This window comes from Aythya marila (assembly GCF_965140915.1).
Source record: "Aythya marila genome assembly, chromosome: 2".
NCBI classification, from domain to species: Eukaryota; Metazoa; Chordata; class Aves; order Anseriformes; family Anatidae; genus Aythya; species Aythya marila.
The window spans coordinates 77,013,505-77,032,217 of NC_139043.1; the positions used below are offsets into that span (position 1 = coordinate 77,013,505).

The following is an 18,713-nucleotide window of genomic DNA, read 5'->3' on the forward strand; positions in this document are numbered from 1 at the left end:
TATCCCAAGGATTACAGTTGTTCAAAGAATTTGGTTGCATATACGTACATTGTGGAAGAAGACTTTCAGAAGATATCCCTCATTGGTCTTTCAAAAGTGCTTGTGTCCCAAGCACTTTTTTGGAAGTATTTTTGGAAGAGTTCTATTCATACTTACTATTTACTTTCTGTCTATTTTGAATAGACTGAACTAAAGGTTCTGTTTGATGACTCAACACTGTATCTGCACAGTTTCCAACATGAATATCCCCGTCCACTTCATAAGAGTTACTTAAAAGCCATATCTTCAGTAAATGTTCCTAACAGTAAATGTGATTGCTACAGTGTAGAATGAAAGGAAACAAATGAGCACTACAAGTATACTCTGATTAAACATTTTAACAAATATTTGGAAATTATTTTGGCTGCCTTCACCACCTAATTATGACACTTCTCTTGCTCTGCAACTTCCCTGTAACAGTGCTTAATTCTGCTTATGTTATGCATACAATTTAAGCTTTTTATTTTTTTTTGTTTGATTTACCATAGAAAACAAAGAACACTTCTTGTGGAGCTAATCATGATTAGTTTAAGGATTAGCTAACCTGGATGTCTGGAGTTCTTGTTAAACATGGGAATAGCTTCATTTTGAGGTAACCTATACTTTCTTGCTTGAAAGGATGATCTGTCAAAGGGTGGAAGAGAGTCACTGGTCTGTGGAAATAAGCTAAGACCTCTGAATCTGTGAAAGACTGCCTGTCTGTTAGAATGGGTAGTATATGTAGGTAACATCGTTGAGCTGTTATCTATGGAAATGGTTAAATTATTAGGTAATGGTTCCTTTTTTGTAGATGGTTGTGTAAATGTCAATAGAAGGAATGCAGATATACATGTACTTCTATAAAAAGTTAACACTTAAACAATATTAATAGGTGTTAAAGAGGTCAGAGCAATTCCTAGCATGATATTACAAGAAGTGTGAAACTGAGGTTATAATAGCTAAACACTTTTTGTTTGTTTGTTTTAGTATTGTTTTGTTTTTCATGATTGATAATTCCAATTGATATAGCCTGGGTATAAATGTTTAGGATCTAAAAAACATTAATTCTAATCAAAGTTTAGATACAGTCCAGATAAAATTGCTTTAAGTGCCAAAGCAAGGAAAATTAAGGAATTGTGACTTTCTTTTTTACGATGATAAACAATAATTAGGATTTGAAGTTCATGTTCATTTGCTTCCTAGATTGTTTTACTCTTGTTTTCAAAGCTCAAAATTCAAATGCCCCATCTAGCTTTAAAGATGTTTTAATGGCCAGAAAACTTGTGAAATAGTAGGAAAAAAGTAATAAAAACTTGTTCGAAGTCTCCTGATAATAGGTCTTTGGGATTTTCGGTGGTGGTGGTGTTTTATTTATTTATTTTATTTTATTGTTTGTTTGTTTGTTGTGCTGTGCTTTTTTTCTTTCTTTCTTTCCTTTCTTCTTGTCCATGATGGCTGACAGAAGTGAGTTGCTTATTGTTAGGCTTAAAAGTTCTTTGCTGCAAATACTTACGTCAGCCCCATAATTAATGTTTTGATGAAACTGTCTCTTAAAAAAAATCATCATCACATATATTTTCTGAAATACCTACTAAAAGTGATATTAATAAGGTTAAATACAGCCTACTGAATTTGATCTCCCTGGATTCTCTGGCATCACTACAGAAAAGCTCCTTCAGAATATGACTGCATACAAGGTAAGTTCTCACTACAAATCACATTTTATCTTTTTATTTAAATATAGGTGGACCAGGTTAGAACAGGATGGAGCAAGATAGCTCTTAAATTTCAGGCACTCTAAAGTATTGCTAGCTTTCTTTACTATAGACATTTTAAATTATTTGGAAGACAGTATAGTTATCCGTAATATTGTTTGTTAACAGTTAAAATAATTTGATAATATAATAATTTCAAATGTATATATGAAATATTTATATTTGAAATTATATAAAATTTAATTTCAAAATTATTTTTTTTCAAAATAATTAAATTAAATTAAATCAAATTCGTTGAAAGCTTGTGCCCTGAGTTTTCAAACAAAATATAATCCGATATTTTTTTTTTCTCAATTTTTTTTTTTTCTCAACTAAGTGAAACATTAATATAGCGGTACCTTAAAAAATGTGGATGAAATTATAGATACATAACAGTTTATGCAAGGTTTAACACTGAATTCTCAGTGGCTCAGGAATTTGTTCTGAAGGACCCACATTAGTTAATGCATACTGTGAACTGTATGTGCAGTTTTGTGGTGGGTTGAACTTTTCTGTGTGCCAAATGCCAACCCAGTCACTCTCTCCCTCTCCCTCCTCAAAAGGATAAGAAAAGAAAGTAGAATTAAAAAGCTCATGGGTAAAGAAAAAGACATGGAGATCACTTACCAATTACCATCATGGGTGAAACAATAAATAATTTAATTTTAAAGAAAAAATAATTTAATATAGTGACAATAAAAAGAAAGCTCAACTGACTGGAAACACATTGTTCATGGTAGTATGTGCCTGAGATTTCCGGGGCTACATATTTTAAACCTTCATATTCTTTGACTACAGAATGGTTGCAGGCTTACAAAAGGGAAGAAACAATGATTTCTACACCAGGCAGATGAATTACAACATCCCAGAAGATACTCTCTCCTATGGGGGAGAGAGACAGAGGGAGAGAGGGAGGGAGGGAGGGAAGGAGGAGGAGAGAGGTATTAATGCCTAGAGCATAAAAAGAGAGGAAAGAAAAAATAAAATCCTAATTCTGTTGATTGTTGGGACAGTGTGCCTAATGGATGGTGGGTAGGCAATACAGAAGACTCACTATACTTGAGATGAAAAAACTTTTAGTTTATTCCTGCTAAAACATCATTGACAAACAAGGTAAAATAGGAAGTATGTTGTTGATAAGCTGCAGCTGTAAATTGCCAAAAGAATCACAAAGAATTGTATAAACTGTCGTGTTAATTAAATTATTAAATATAAAGTGAAATTATTACTCAAAAATAAAAGGCAAAAGGAAAGAAAAATAACAACAACAACAAATTATGCTGACTACATGTTGGCAACAGCTTTATTTCTCTATGTGCCAACAGCCAATTCTTGTTGTTCTTTTTTGCTGCTAGACTCTGGGAGACCTTAGCTCCTACCAAAGATTAAAGAGAGTTAACTTTTCCTGATTCCCATATACTATGGGGAGTATCACCAGGCAGTAGATAGCCATAAACAGGGCTTTTGTCAGTAAGAAGTCTGGGAAACACTGATATGTGTGAGTTACAGCTGAACAAAATCTCAGAGAATAATGGTATCTGATTCCTTCTGAGAACTAAAGGGCCTGGAAATAGATGGTGGTCCTCCTTACCCAAGTTGTAATCAATTCATTAATGTCTTGGGAAATGGAAAACACTCTTAACAGTGCACTGGGAAAGGCTATACGAATGCTGGAGTGCTGTTTGGGAATTGATAACACTTTTCTTCATTTCTTCCATGATGAAAGGTGCAAAAATCCTGAACTAAGAAAAACAATCAACTGCATAAATGCAAGGTGACAAAAAATTAAGAAGCACAGTAGAAGATTTGGGGTGTTAAAGTGAATCACAAAGACAATAATAATGCTGTATAAAAAAGACAAATTTCTTCCAAGATATATTGATGTATGTGTTATATGAAAGAAACCAGGCTATGTGTTCTACTTTACTGTTCATATGAGTTACATGGATGCATTTTAGGTTCTATATGCAGTTTACTTACCAAGCTTTCAGAAAGCTAAAGGAAGCGAGAATTATTGGCATCCTAGAGAACATAGTAAGAAAGTTTAATTGCTTAATTTACTCAATTTAAGTTGAGATGTTAGTAGTCCTTACAGAAAAAAAATCAGAGGGACAGATCTGATGAAAGATATCTGATGGTCAAAAATGAGCTTGTCTTGAAAAAGACAATTATTTTTTTTTAAAGGTCTGTGCAGGGGGGAAGTGAATTGAAATAAGGATCCTCCCCACTGACTCCCCCCACCCACCCCACAAAAATAGTATTTAAAGAAGAAAACCCAGAGGGTTTATATAGATCATGTCTTTATTAATTTCAACCTATAGAAAAACAGATTAAAACCCCAAGATTCTTAAGACCATAGTAAAAATTTTGACTGTTTCAGAAGTTGTCTTCAAGAGTCAGTGCTCTTAACAAACCATTTTTAACAAACCATTACTGTAATTATAGTGTAGATAAATGATTCTTTTTTTTCCCTCTTTGCATTGTCAATTTCAATTGAAAAAAATTATATCAGCCAGCCTGTAGGTTGGCCGACAACAAGACCTCTTACTTGATAGCTCTTAAGTCTAATTACTGTCCATGAGCCCACTTGTGTTGGATGGTCTTACTAAACCTTTTATCTTACTGTTATTATTTTATCTTTTTACCTCTAAAGACTTCATAAGGCTTAGGTTACCAGTGAACAAATACTTAAATCCTCCTATGCTATTGGCCAATTACATATGCTTAAATTAAAAGCTCCTTTCTCTTTCTTGTAACGAAAAGAAATCATTTGTGCAGTAAGTACTCTCCTTGGATTATGTGAACTAAGTTCCGGTCCAAAAAGCCCATTGATCCCACAATGTCTAAACTAGTGTTGTCTAGTTTTATGTGGATCAATTACTTTGCTTGAATGGAGCACAGGGTACCTGATCATTAAATGTATGTATTTCTACATAGCACGATTGGTTAGCTGTGAAAATGGTTAATAGAAGAGGAACTCGGAGTTTCCCCAGAGATGGTGAGCGGTAGGATGATGAAGATGTGGAGTTGGGAATGTGCAGAATATGGTGTTTAATTCAGTAAAATGACACCCACCCTCTGTATGCAAATACAGGAATAGCGCAGGGAGAAGGTACCTCCATTGTTTCCTGTTGTGTTCAGATCATGTCGCTGCCAAGACATAGAGACCAATGAGAAGTAAGAAGCATATTTATTTATTTGATTTTTACCTCCTTGTTAAAGACATCAGCTTTATAAAAAAATGTTGCAAGGTACCAGTATTAATAGAAAGACTCCTTTGAGTGCTATTCACTTTTGCAAAAAATCTTAGTTAATTGGAAAATTCTAAGATTATTGTTGATTCATTAGTAATTTGTGGAAGATAGCATTGTAAAACTCATCGATTTTGTTCTAATTTTGTATGCTAACATTCCTGTTGCTGTCTTGACTCCACTGCATTTCTTCAAAGGATTAAAATACGTGTATTTCAGACCATAGACATAAGGCTACAAGTACTAGCATTTTAAAACCTGCATCTGAGTTTATTTAAAAAAAAAAAAAAAAGTCTGGAAGGTCTCTTTTTTATTTTCTTTGTCCTTGAGGACCAAGAGGTGAAAGGCTAAGCCTCTGAATTCCTTATTCTAGGCCTTTCAGAAAGTGAGATAAGTGAGGTTTTTGCTCTCAGGTCAGGCAATGTAGTCTCTTCTTTCTTTGGCTTCCCTTGATACGTACATTTACCTGCTGCAGCTACGCGGCAGCTGCAGGAGGTTGTAGTATTGTGCCAATACGTTTGTGTTCTTCCCCAACAACTGTCTGCTGCATTTTCAAAGTGAATCGATTGCTCAATATCTGTGGATATAATTGCACCCCCTGTGGTCATGCCAGCTTGGGTACTGACAGCACTGGGGTAGTGGTGAAGAGAATTCTGGCAGCCAGATAACTTTCAAGCATTTCCAGATGTCCTGTATAGGTACTAGAAAGCTCAGGTTGCTACAGCATAGTTGGTGGTGGTACTGCAAATAGCTAAGTCTAGACTGATACTGCCTATACAGGCAGCTATCTCTGTCTAATATTAGCATCCATGATAGCACTATACACTGGATAACCTGATGAGAATTCAGACTTTCAGAAACATGGGGGCATTGCTTACTAGAGAAACTTGCTTTATTTTTTCTCACTACACCTTTATGAGTTGGAGAAGCACTTCTAAGGAGTAAACATTACAGAGGAAGATGTATGGTACCGAAGCATGAAGAATCATGTTTACCAGGGTTGGCTGGGAAGTTTTTAGTACAAAAACATTTCCAGAATCAAAGCAGAAAGCCCTAATCATTGCATTATCCACATTGTTTTTGTTTGTTTGTTTCAGTAAATCATTTCTTATAACTATAATATCAGAATCCTGTAGCTCTGTTTGCTTTTTTTTTTTTTTTTTTTTTTTTTTTTTTTTTTTGTGAGAAGGAACTTTGGGATTCATTCTCATATTTTTAGAGCTAAGCAGCAAAAGGATTTAATAAAGATTTGCCAGATAAACTTGATTGCTTCTTTGATAGAATTATAAAATTAGTGGATGAAAGAGAAGAGTAATATGATATGCATTTCCAATTAATTAAGGAAAATATTTGATACTGCGTTCTATAAAACTCTTCTCTCAAAATTAATTTAAATTGTCTTCAATATGAATGTTATCATGTGGATGAAGCACTGATTGAAGATAGTAAACAAAGGGAAATGATGAGCAGCAAACTCCTGACTTAGTAGGAAATGACTGCTGGGTTACTGCCAGAGAAGGTGGTCAGGTTATATTCTGTTCCTCTACTAATGGTTTAGAAGAGTTTCCTCTTCTAAACAACACATCAATTAAGTTACAGAGGATACTAACTTGAAAGAAAAAATAAGGGCTAAAGTGCTGTGAAGTGTACTTGTGTACTTTAATACAGGAGATCACCTTGATTTCTAAATGAAAGCTGAAAAATATCAACAGCATCTCTTATGTAAAGTTTTCCAAAATCCAACTTTTGTGAGGAAAGCTGCAGTTCAGCAGAATTCTTGTGCAGATTCTAAGCTCTCGGTGACTTCAGTAAGTATTAATCATAAGATCACATGTTGTATTAAATAATGAAGTATGGGTTTAACATTAAACTTATGCTTAAGTTCTTTGCTGAACTGGAAATGTAATTTCTATAAAGCACAAGTGAATCCTAAAAATAGAAGTATAAGAATGTTAGAAAGATATGCATGGAATCCTACATTAATAAACTTTCTACTGGATGTCCTAGGTTACTCCTGCCTAGAAAAATGACTAAGGAGAATGAAGAAAGAAAACATTATTTAATTTGCCATGATGTGAAAAACAATTAAACTTTTGTATCCTCAGACATGCTCCTTATGCACTCCCTGTCCTCTTTTTTCTTTAAAATATAATGCATAGAAAGAAATTAAATAGGTGCTTGAGAAAGCAAAGTTGTTACTGCAAGGGAGGACATTTAAGAAGAAATCATACTTTATTGAAATCAGTGGTAAAACTTCCACAGAATATAATGAGAATTATAATTTTAGCAGGACATGAGGATGGCATGTTCCCATGCAGACCTTCACCTCATGCTGTAACATTTGCAACCTCAAAATCAAGATAGTATAGGGTTTTCATTTTGGTCTATCATGAAAAAAAAAAAAAAAAAAAAAAAAAAAAAAAACCATAACCAAAAAGAACTTCCCTTTTTGAGTTGGAGAAGGGGTGAGAAGGGTATGAAAATAATTTGAGAGAATATGGGGACTGCTAACTTATGCTTCCACCTTCAAGGTATCTGTTTGAATTAAAAATAAAATAAAATAGTGGAGGAGCCCGTGAGGAATATGCGTGTGACCATGTAGCTCTTCTCTCCAGCTTCCACCCAGAAGGCTCCCAGCAAGAACTGAATGGTATCATCCTTCAGTCAGAATGCAGACAGAGAGCACATTTGAAATGCAAACAATTCACAAAAGAACAGCTGTGTGCAGCAAAGCTTGCCTGCTGTGGATCAGCACGTGAAGCTGATATTCGTGTCATGCTCCCGTTTGTGGAACAGGATGAATACTGTGAATCCCTTCCCTACCTGACACTACTTACATGCAGCCACAAATCACTTCTTGATTAAAATCATTTTTGCAGGAGGGATGCCTCTAGATTAATTTATTATTTGCAGTAGAGTTGGATACAAGGGAGAATACAAACCTGTGAATTAATTATTTTATGGCTGAAAAGGCAGGAAGGCTTCCAACAAATTCAATTTTCAAAATACTTCCAACTTGTCACCCAAGTAAGCCAGTGTGCACTTGGAGACCAATTGAAAAATGGAGGTAGATATCATCACAGAATATATAAACCAGCAGGAATGTGAATGTTAGCCAAAAGAGCTGAGAAACTACAGAACTAGACTTTACGTGAGCAAAATGCCCAGCCAGCTTCAATTTCACACATGTGATGTCCTTGGGATAGGTATTTAACATCTGACAATTGACTGCCTCCTCAGCCATGGCCAGATTTAATCTATTATTAAAGGCAAATGAAACGACAGGGATTTTACTGACAACAGAACAATTCTTTATCCAACATTATACATTTTCTGCAAAGAGACTATCTGATGCTTTCAGGTCTGCATCAGACCTGAAAAATAGTGTGAACACAATGCTGGGACATGTGCTTTGGACCCCCAGCAGAAGAACATCAGTGCTAATGGTGCTAGTTGAATATTAGGGGAACAGCGATGTAACCAAGCACGGGTTCAGAAAAGACAGAGGAAAGAGACATACGCCTCAGCAATTTCTTTCTGGTCTTAGAGGCTCTAGGGAAAAGTTAAGGCACTCGATGTGATGGGAAGAGAATTGAATGGTTTATATATTCTTGCATATTCTGGCTTTTATTCAGCATGACACAGATGAATTTTAGAAACTGATATGTGAATCTGTGAACAAAGTGCTATGCTTTTGGTTTAGTGCTTCATATCCAGCTTTCTCTGAGCATTCACTGCAGAATCTCAGTGCTGTATTAGTAGGTTCAGGCAGAAACAAGGTATGAAGAACAATAGCTGTGAGTGAGTCATGAGGACTGATGCTTGAGCCTGTGTGCTCTCTGTGCTCTCAGAAGGAGGCAAATCTATATTTCAGTGCAAAAAGAACAAGTAGGACAAAAGTAGAATGAACACCTTTTTGTACACCTTGGTTAAATAAATAAATAAATAATGTTTTTGAAGGAGTTACTCGTTAGGAGACAGATTCAGAGCACATCCAGGGTGTCTTCCCAGTGGAAGCTGACTGAAAGATGGTATAGGAAAGTGGAACAAAGGATATTACAGGCAGCTACCAACTTTTCAATATGCTATATTCTGTATGCTCAAGGAATAAATAAATAAATAAATAAATAAATCCAAAAGAATACTCAGTAAACAAAAGTACTGAGAGCTACCAAAAAATATTGATACTGATGTGTAAGCATTCCTCCTGTTGTAAAATTCTCTCATGAAGGATACTTTGGAATAAACTTAGGGAATTGTTACTTATCAGGACAACATAGTAAGGGTGGGGGAAGACACAAAAGGAGTGTTTTACTGTTGCTTTCTGGTGGCAAATACCCAGGACAAGTGTTTTCTTTTATGGGAGGTTCATTTTCCTGTGGTAGAATAGAACTGTGGAAGAGGTATTTGCAAAAGAAGATACACTAGGGGTGGTTGAGGTTCCTGGTAACAGGTACAGCAGCAGTAAGATGCTGGCAGTGGTTGGACATGTACCGTGGCAGTGAATGGCTAGTTGCTCACTAACAGCTGGAAATGGCCATGAAAGTAGAACCACTTACTCCATCCAAGTGTATAGTTCCCAAATGGGACAAGGAAATAAAATTCCAGCCTTACTGAACTTCCTCCTTCACATCTTGACCTCCCTGTGGTGGTTTGTAGTAGTAACAACAGCATGCAGCACATCCATGTTCTCTGCTGAGCACCATGTGGGTCTTTGTAGGATTAATATCTAAGAAATCTAGGAAGCAATAACAAATAAAGAAATGTCATGGTTACAATTGCAGCAAACTAACATTGAGTATGCAATGTGATATTGAAGTAAAAATAGATAAAATAATTTGGGGCTAAATTCTCACAGGTGTTTTGCCACAAAGAATATTATTTTCTGTACAGCTGCAGTGTGACTATATTCAGAATGCTGCTTTAAATGTAGGGCACCACATTGCCAGAAAAACATTGAAGAGATTTCAGAGAAGAAGATTAAAATCAATTAGGGAGGTGATCATTTAGGAGGAAAAATTAGAAGAGTTAAATGTGCATAACTTGGATGGTTGACAAAAATCTACTAATATTTGAAGGATAAGAAAACACCGGAAGATTATTTAGGGTGTTTAATGGAATAATAGAATATGATATGTCCCAATCTAAGCTCCATTATTTCAAGACACACCATATTTTACTAGACTAAATAATTCCCCTGACAGTGATGTCTATTAGGCTGTCACAAGACTGGCTTGTGCAGAAGGTTAGCTTATAAATTGCAGTACTTTTCAGAGATGTGACAATACATTTTCTTACAGAGCAGAACTTCAACAACAAATACAAACCACAAGGCTTGTCAGGGTCTACAGCAGCAGCTTTTGCCCTGCCGCTTACTTCTCTTTCACCTTCTTTTAGACATTTTTTTGTTTTGTTTTGCTGTCTGCTCTTGACAAACTGTTGGCTCCTTTGGTTCTCTGCTTCTCCAACTGGCAAACCTGGAGCAATTATGCTTTGTCTTCCAGGACCAATTGTTATCTCTTCCAACAAGTGGTTGTTTCTCACAAGCATAAATAAGTATTTGGATAACAAAAAGAAACCACAGAGACTGTAGCTATGACCAACCAGATGCAAGACAAGACAAATGTGTGTGCATGTAATTTTTGCATATATTTACTCAATATATAACAGCCCTTTTAATTTGGAGCAGACCATTCTGTGATGTGGGCTTTCAGTTTGTTTTATTATTATTATTTTTTTGGAAAATTAACAAGGTACAGATGGGGTAAAAGCCCCATTTCTAAAACTGACTAAAATAAAATCCTTGAGAATGAGCAAGATGATATTATATGTACTATTTTGTTCAATCATTTTATGTCTCTGATCCTCTTTGTTTTCCTCATTCTCCCAGCAGCTCCTATACTACTCTATTCCATAAGAAGCTGAAAGGTATTTTGCTTTCACATGCTAATTTGTCATGGTTACTCATACCTGCAGATTTGTCTAGTGAGCTGTTTAATGACGCTCAGTAGTATTGCTTGAAAATCATGAAGTTTCAGAGAAAATATTATTCTTCATCTAAGATTTCAATAGCTAAACTCCCTAGCTTTGTGGGTATGTATGTTCCTCACACACATATGATTTGTCCTATCAGATGACATTTGGCTCTTATTGCAGTGCATACTTTGTGAAAATGTAGCGGTGAGCAAACAGATCGATATGAAGCTCTCTAACAGTCTCACAAATGCAGTGTGTATATTTGAATGTGTGCTTGAGTGCCTTATATCTTAATCAAGTTTTATTTCAGGGCCAGCAGACAGAAATGCTTTTTTCTGTAAATGTCTTGGCATATCTTTATGGATACACTGCCCATAAGCAATTTTCATGAGGTTTATATTCTTGTGTTGTTTCTAAGTTCAGAAAAACTAGGTAAGAGAAATAAAACTAGACTTTTAAGAGAAAACCATAAAATCAATGGACCTGTATAATCCACTCAAAATAGCAAGAGAATATGGCCCGACTTTTATAGCTGTTATACTGAAAATAATAAAACTGACCCCAACAAGCTTCCTAGAGGAGATATATCAAGGTATTTGAGGTAAATATTTGGTTACTTTAAACACACACAACTTCAGTAACTGGGGAAGGGCACAAATCCAAACATTGTACCTGCAAATACTGGAATCCTTTAGATTATACACAGATTTATCTCCACCCAGCATTAGGGAACGTTTTTTCCCTCCCCCCATATGTCTATATACATTTTCCATTATGTGTATATGTGTTGAAAGTACACAGATCTGGGCTTTGATATCTTTCTGGAGATTAAAATAGTTTCAGTGATTATAAGTAAATAAGAGATTTTAAGTTCACTGCTAAAAATAAAAATAAAATAAAATAAAATAAAATAAAATAAAATAAAATTAAATAAAATAAAATTAAATAAAATTAAATAAAATAAATAAAATGCATACCTTCTCCAGCACAGTCAGCAGTTGCTTTCATAAGAGGGATAACACCTCACCCAGAATATACAGGCATCGTGTGTCTGGTGATGTTGAACTTCTACTTTAACTTTTGCCTTGTCTGTGGTCTAGAAACAATGCAGGTGCCTGCAGTGGTTCTGGCAGCATTTTAACCTGCTTTAGTCCAGAATTACATGTATGAAGGAAAGAAGTTTTGTCTCCCTAATCCTGATCTGATGGGCTCAGGAACAGCCTAGGACTGTTCCTTGTGTCATCAGTTCTGAACAGTCCTTTCCTGAAATATTTCTGGAGCTTTTGTGCTACTACTGGCACTGAGATTACTGAATAACTTCGGTCCTGGCCCAAGTTATTCACCTCAGCATCTGACTTCTGTGATGGAGTTTTCTCATGTCAGCAGATGGTATTTAATGAACTAAATGAGCTAAACTAAATTAAATGAGTTTGTATCCATTGCTATTCTCAAATACATTTTGTTTCCTCTTTCATTTGTTCTCTGTCAAAAGTTAGTAAAAAGTTGTATGCCTTCATATGACCGATTGTACATTTGTACAAGAATCACTTCTTTGTATTATGAAGTGTGGGCTATTGCAAATGCCACCAGGCGTGTGGTGGTCAGTGACATGATGGTACTGTTATGCTTGAGCCATCCATCTGTGCATTCCCTTTGCTGACCCGAGAAAGCACCTGCTTCACCCTCTGTGGCCTTTGTGACCATGGGAGCAGGTCTGACACTTGTGATGCAGTAAGAAAAAGAGGTCTCTCGTTGTCCTGCTCCGGTGGCAGTGGTCGTGCCCAAGGCTGCCGACAGATACCTCCAGACAGGATCAGCACATGAGTTGCATGCATTGCTATCCCTTTTTTTGTTTCTTGACATTGATTTTCACCTTCATTCCTCTTCCTCCCCCCCAGTCTCATTGCAGCTGAGCAACCTGCTGTTTATTCTTTGCCCCATTGTTCCCAGCTTTGCTGCAACCGCACTCATATTTGGTTCTCATGATACAGTTACCTTGGTAATCTCATCCTTGTATGGAATTGCTGCTATGGTTACCTGGGTGCTGCTGGCCTTGCAAGACTGCTCCTCAAAATGTGTTGTCCCCTCCATCTATCTGTGAGGTTGAGCCACTTCTCATCTAGACCTCTCTTTGCCACCTGTGCCACCCAGCTGTCCCTCACAGCAGTACCTGTAACTTTTGTCAGCTTCTCACATGGTTTTCTGTCACGTCCATCAATTTATCATGCCATGCTCTGTAGTCTTCCATGCCCTTGCCAGTTAGCTGAACCTCTCTTAGAGTTGTCATTTGCCAGCAGCCCTAACACGTTGGATTCTGTGTTATTAAAGAGTTTAGGTAGTTAAACTTGCATGAACTCAGAGATGCTGGAGGAACTGCATTTATAGTGCAGGAACGTACTATGTATTAGGCAGACAGTTGATGTTGCCACCTGTGTCTCCCAGTGAGCAAACCGTATTTCAAAAGCATGTAATGACATATCAAATACCCAGAACAGTTTTTCGTAAATATGTAAGTTGTAAGATGACACCCTCTGTTAAATTTCTTTTCACAACTAAGTGTTAGAGGAACCCCCTGAGACTTCACTGCCTTGTTGGTACCTCTTTTTCCAGTAAAGTGGGGTGGGGAGCATCCTGGCATGTAGAGGTTACTGAATGTCTCTAGGTCTAGAAATTGGCATGGGGCAGCCAAGCGCCTCCAAGCTGCAGGAGGCATCTGGCAGCATCTCCAGCTGGTGGAAGGATGCCTGTCTTGACAAGCACTAGCCATAGCCAGCCATTAAACAACAGAAAAATGGGAAGAGGGCCTGAAATTCAAGCACCTCTCTGAACATGTGGCAATTATATACAGTCTTAAAAAGAGACTGATGGAATTGCTGTAATCATATGTGACAACTGTGTAACCCCCACCAACTCTTATCCTTTAGAAAACAGAGCCATCTCTTACTACTGTTATTTATATTTTGACAAAAGAGATTCACTGTTATGAAAACAGCGTGAATGCTTAAAATAGAGTGTAAGAAATGGTGATTTTTGAAACTGTGCAAGAGGTGCAGTGCCCAGAAGCATTTTCTGTTCTCTATTATCAGGCATCATGGTGGTGTCTTTTCCCTTTAGCACAACGCATATCATTTGTTTGCTTTGGTTAAAAGTGAAAGAACTCAAGCCTTCATTATCCTTAGCAGTAGGCTTGCAGAAATATGTCTTGGTGATTTTTTTTGTGAATCTAAACTGTAATATAGTATGTAATGAAGACAATGCACTTTGCAAGAAGCAACTACTGCACAAAGCAGTGAGAGTTTTCTCAAATAATGATCCCTAGAAAAGTGTAATTTTAATTGATTCTCACATTGGTCAGAATGTCAGAAGAGGTGACAAAAAATGCACATGCGATCACTCACTAGTGTAAAAAGACAGCATTATTCAGGGTTTCAGTTTCTAGACAAAACTGGTCTAGAATTATCTGCTCAAAGAATTCTTAGAAGAAAAAGTTGGTTTGCCCCAAAATAAAATTCTATGTGGAAAAACATTTGATTTTATTATCAATAGAATTCAAAACAAAGAACTGAACTTCAAATTATCATAACTAAATCATTATTGTTTTAATTATGCAGATGCATTCATTTTGACTGTATTTAATAAAACATTAAACTGGATTTCCCTATCTCTTTTTTACAGGTGTTGCAGCTTTGCCCTTCACCTATTCTTTCCACTACACAGGGCAACCTGGAAAACCACTTCAGACACATATATTGTGTCTTCTGTCTGGCTCAGCTGCACAGAGCCTCACAAGAGTAACAGGACTGTTGGTGAGTTCTGGGAAGTAAAGTTGTTTCATAAATCTTTTTAAAGAAAATCAGATCTAGGAGTCTTCAGTCCTGGGAATTCCTAGGGATTTCTATAGGATGGCCTGAACCATCTAGGAATGGTTATTCCTTAGGCCAAAGACTCATCACAAGAAAATGGATCTGACTGAAACGACACCCCTTTACCCTCCAATAAATAAAAAGGGAAGAAGAAAATGAAATGAGATGATCATGAGTATTCAATATATAAAATAACCAACATAACATGGGATTATCTGGCATCATCTAACCAAAAGTCCATCTTGCCCAATGTCTTATCTCTAGCACTGGTTAACAATTGATGCTCTTGGAAGCAAATGAGATTGGGGCAAGTATATACAGACATTGTAAACACCTAGCTGACACAATTAGTCATGCAGAGACTTCATAAGGAAAAACTATTCTTTTATGTTTACTAGTCTTTGATATTTTAGTTTCTATTAACTGTTTAGTCACAATGTGAGTCTACATAAATTTCAGCATATGTAAAATCCTGGTGCAGTAGTTTCCATAGTTTAACCATGCATTGCTCAAAGAAATGTCCTAGTCTGCTTTCTTTTTCCTTTTAACCCATCTCTGAGTGTTTCTTTTAGTTCTTAATTGTATATATGAAACTGAGCAGCAGTCCCTTCTTTGGATTTTCCATGCCATTCATGATTTTATAGCTATCTGTCATGATTCAATTCAGCAGTCTCTTTCTAGGCATAATCAGTGAAGACTTGTACAGTAGCATGAGTACATTATTTTTTTCTCCATTCTTTCAGATGTTTGTTTTTTTTTTTCCTGTTTACAAACTGCATTGCTTTTGTAAATGCCTGATCACCTAATGTTAAGAGACACTTCTGCAGCTCTTCATAATCAGCTTTAACTTTTAATACTGTGAAAAAGTAAGTAATAGCAATTAAAAATGTAAAAATAAAACATGTTTACATTCCAAAACTTTTCACTTTTACCTTTTTCTGGAGAAAAAAAAATGATTTTGCCATTTTTTTTTTTCACAGAAAGGAAATTATGAAACTTTCTCAGCTATTATAACTAAGAAACAAAGATTATGAAATATTTTATAATATATATATGTATGTACAGGGTATAAATATTCTATATATAAATATAGGAGGCAGGAACCAAATGTTGAAGGATGACAAGAGCTATGAGGTCTGTCTGCACTATTATTTTATTGTGAACATATGCATTAACTAAAACTATCTATGAATCAAGTTAATAATGAGTAAATCTTATCTAAAAATAGTGGATTGGAGTTGTTTTTGTTTTTGTTTTTAATGGGAGTGAAGAAAGGACAAATTTAATAAATCAGAATCAGTATTTGGATATTACTTTAACTAATCATTTTGTCACATTAAAATATAAACAAAATATAAACAAAAAAGACTCAGATTAGAAATAGTAAACTATTAGAAATAGTAAACTATTTCTAATCTGTGGGTACAGATGTCAGGATACATAGTTTAAAACTCATGTTTTTTCCTGACTAGCTTGGTTAAATTTAGCTATGTAGGATTACGTAGAGATTTCTTGAGGTTCATTTCAGAAAGAGATAGCATCTAAGAGTGTATGGTTTAGTAAACAGAAGATTTACAGTCACTGGAGGACTGACATAGAACTTGGTGACTTTTTATTAATTGAAAAATAATTTCAGGAGGATCTAATCAGGAGATTCAAGAGGTCAGATGCATCTTTGTTTTGGTACTATAAGAAAGAATAGAAAGTACTGAAAATGTAAAAGCATTATTCTTTGAATTATTATAACAGAATAATTTATTTTAGAATGTTTTAAAGTATTTCATTTTTTAAACAATTCATTGTTCATTTTGAGAAAGAATTTATTATTTATATTGGTATTTTCTTATAAAGATAAAGAGACAGTTTGCTAGTCACATTTCAGATCACATAAATCATTTTGTTTTAACCTTAAAAGTTTTAAAAACACTTTTAAAACAATATTTTAGCTTTTAATTTCTTTTCTGCAGTTTAAGTTGCCCATCAAACTTAAAAATCCACTTTTCTCCAAACTTGTGTTGCAGTGCTAGCTTAGAGCTAGCATCTGATGAGTTTTAAAATAATATCTGCAGTATAAGTTTAAACATAGGTTCAGAGGAGATTTTAAATATTTGATTACAGATTTTATGCAATTTTCATGCTCTGAAGCCATGGTACAGATTTCTGTTTTCACATATTCTTTCTTTCATGCATCAGACATATCCATCCTGTCTTGTCATCAGTACTTTTCACAGATTCTTAGAATCTTTATTGATAATCACATTCAGATGCAGAAGGTTTATAGCAGAAAGTGCAGAAACTGACAGACTGCATAGTGTACTTCTCTAGATGGATAGCATATGCTGTTTGTCATTAACCAAAATAGCTGTGTTCCTTGACACCTGATGAACCACAAAGAAGATGTAGAGCTCTTCCTATATTTCATAGTCAAAAAATACCATCTTTAACATGAACAACCTTTCATTTTTATCTTTGAATAACAATTTGCCAAAAAGTATAACAATTAGCAGCTGGCTAGAATACTGCTACATGCAAGTAGAATACGAACACACAAAATTAAAATAAAATTTTAAAAAGTATAAAGTTGCTTGAGCTAAACTTCTGACAGTGTTCAGGTACATGGTAGTATTTATATCTTTCTTTTATTTCTTTCTGCAAGACCTAAAGAGGTCTATTTTAATTGCATAGAAGTACATTCTCAGAATTTTAAGAACTGTAAAACAAAGCTTGTAAGTAACAAAAAAGGGGATTTGAATGTGAAATCTTCAAAGAACATCTTTTTTTTTTTTTTTTTTTTTTATTACCTCCAAAGCTATATATTAGTAATGGATTCTAAAGACAAAGATCATATCAGTAATAAAGTCTTTAACTACTTGAGTTGCAACTCAAGTAGTTAAAGTAGTTAAATCAAGTAGATTTCCCTAAAATAATGTGTCCAAGTTTCCCATGTATTTATTAGTGTGTCATCCAACTTCAGCGCTTGAATTTCCATTCCATTTCTATCACAGACTTTATATTAAAGAAAAATTAAACAACCATAGCATGTAGAAGTCAAGGCTTTAAAGGAGGGATGGGTATAGACACTACAAAAGCAAGACCACAATTACCAACTACATAAGAATTATATAGATGGATTTAGTTTGTATATTTGGATTGGAAAATAGATACTAAATAACTAAAATTTTAAATAAGTAATGCCAAACTTTGTTGGGGAATCTAAACTTAAAAGAACATGGCTATTTGGGAGGCTACAGGGAATAGCTATATAGCTATAAGACAGTTGCCTGTAAATCAAAATTATATGTAGGATTACGGATATTGCTTATGTTTACACAGCTTCCATCTTCACAGTCCACAGAATGAATGACATTCAGCTTGGCTGCAGAGGGATGGGACTTCAAACACTTTGAACCTTTCAAAACATCTGCCTCAAATTGTAAGGTAAATTCAGATTCTGCCTTATAGCCTGGAGGTTTTTTTAAACAATTCATTGTTCATTTTGAGAAAGAATTTATTATTTATATTGGTATTTTCTTATAAAGATAAAGAGACAGTTTGCTAGTCACATTTCAGATCACATAAATCATTTTGTTTTAACCTTAAAAGTTTTAAAAACACTTTTAAAACAATATTTTAGCTTTTAATTTCTTTTCTGCAGTTTAAGTTGCAGAAAGTGATGTCCTTCTTTTCTTCCTCATTAGTTCCTGTCTGTCCATGACCCAGATTGAGAAGCTAGATTAGAGCCATTACAGCCAAACGCTGTAAGGTGCTTTTGCTCACCTGGTAGCTGAAGTTCACTGGCTGCCATCAACATTCTAAAGCAGACTTTGCAGGTTTGAACTGGATTCCCCAAA

At 35.2% G+C, this 18,713-nt stretch overlaps 1 long non-coding RNA gene across 2 annotated transcripts in view; it reads left to right on the top strand.

Moving 5' to 3' along the window:
* Positions 1-18,224, top strand: part of LOC309874253 — a 36,160-nt gene extending 17,936 nt beyond the window's left edge. Inside the window, exons 2-4 of one of the 2 annotated variants that reach the window (XR_014316807.1) lie at positions 1,684-1,715; positions 14,675-14,805; positions 18,211-18,224. This is a non-coding gene — a long non-coding RNA (uncharacterized lncRNA). Of the gene's footprint in view, positions 1-527; positions 632-1,480; positions 1,617-1,683; positions 1,716-14,674; positions 14,806-18,210 lie in introns of those variants that run through there. The other variant, XR_014316806.1, reaches the window with a different exon arrangement.
* Positions 18,225-18,713: the final 489 nt, after the last annotated feature.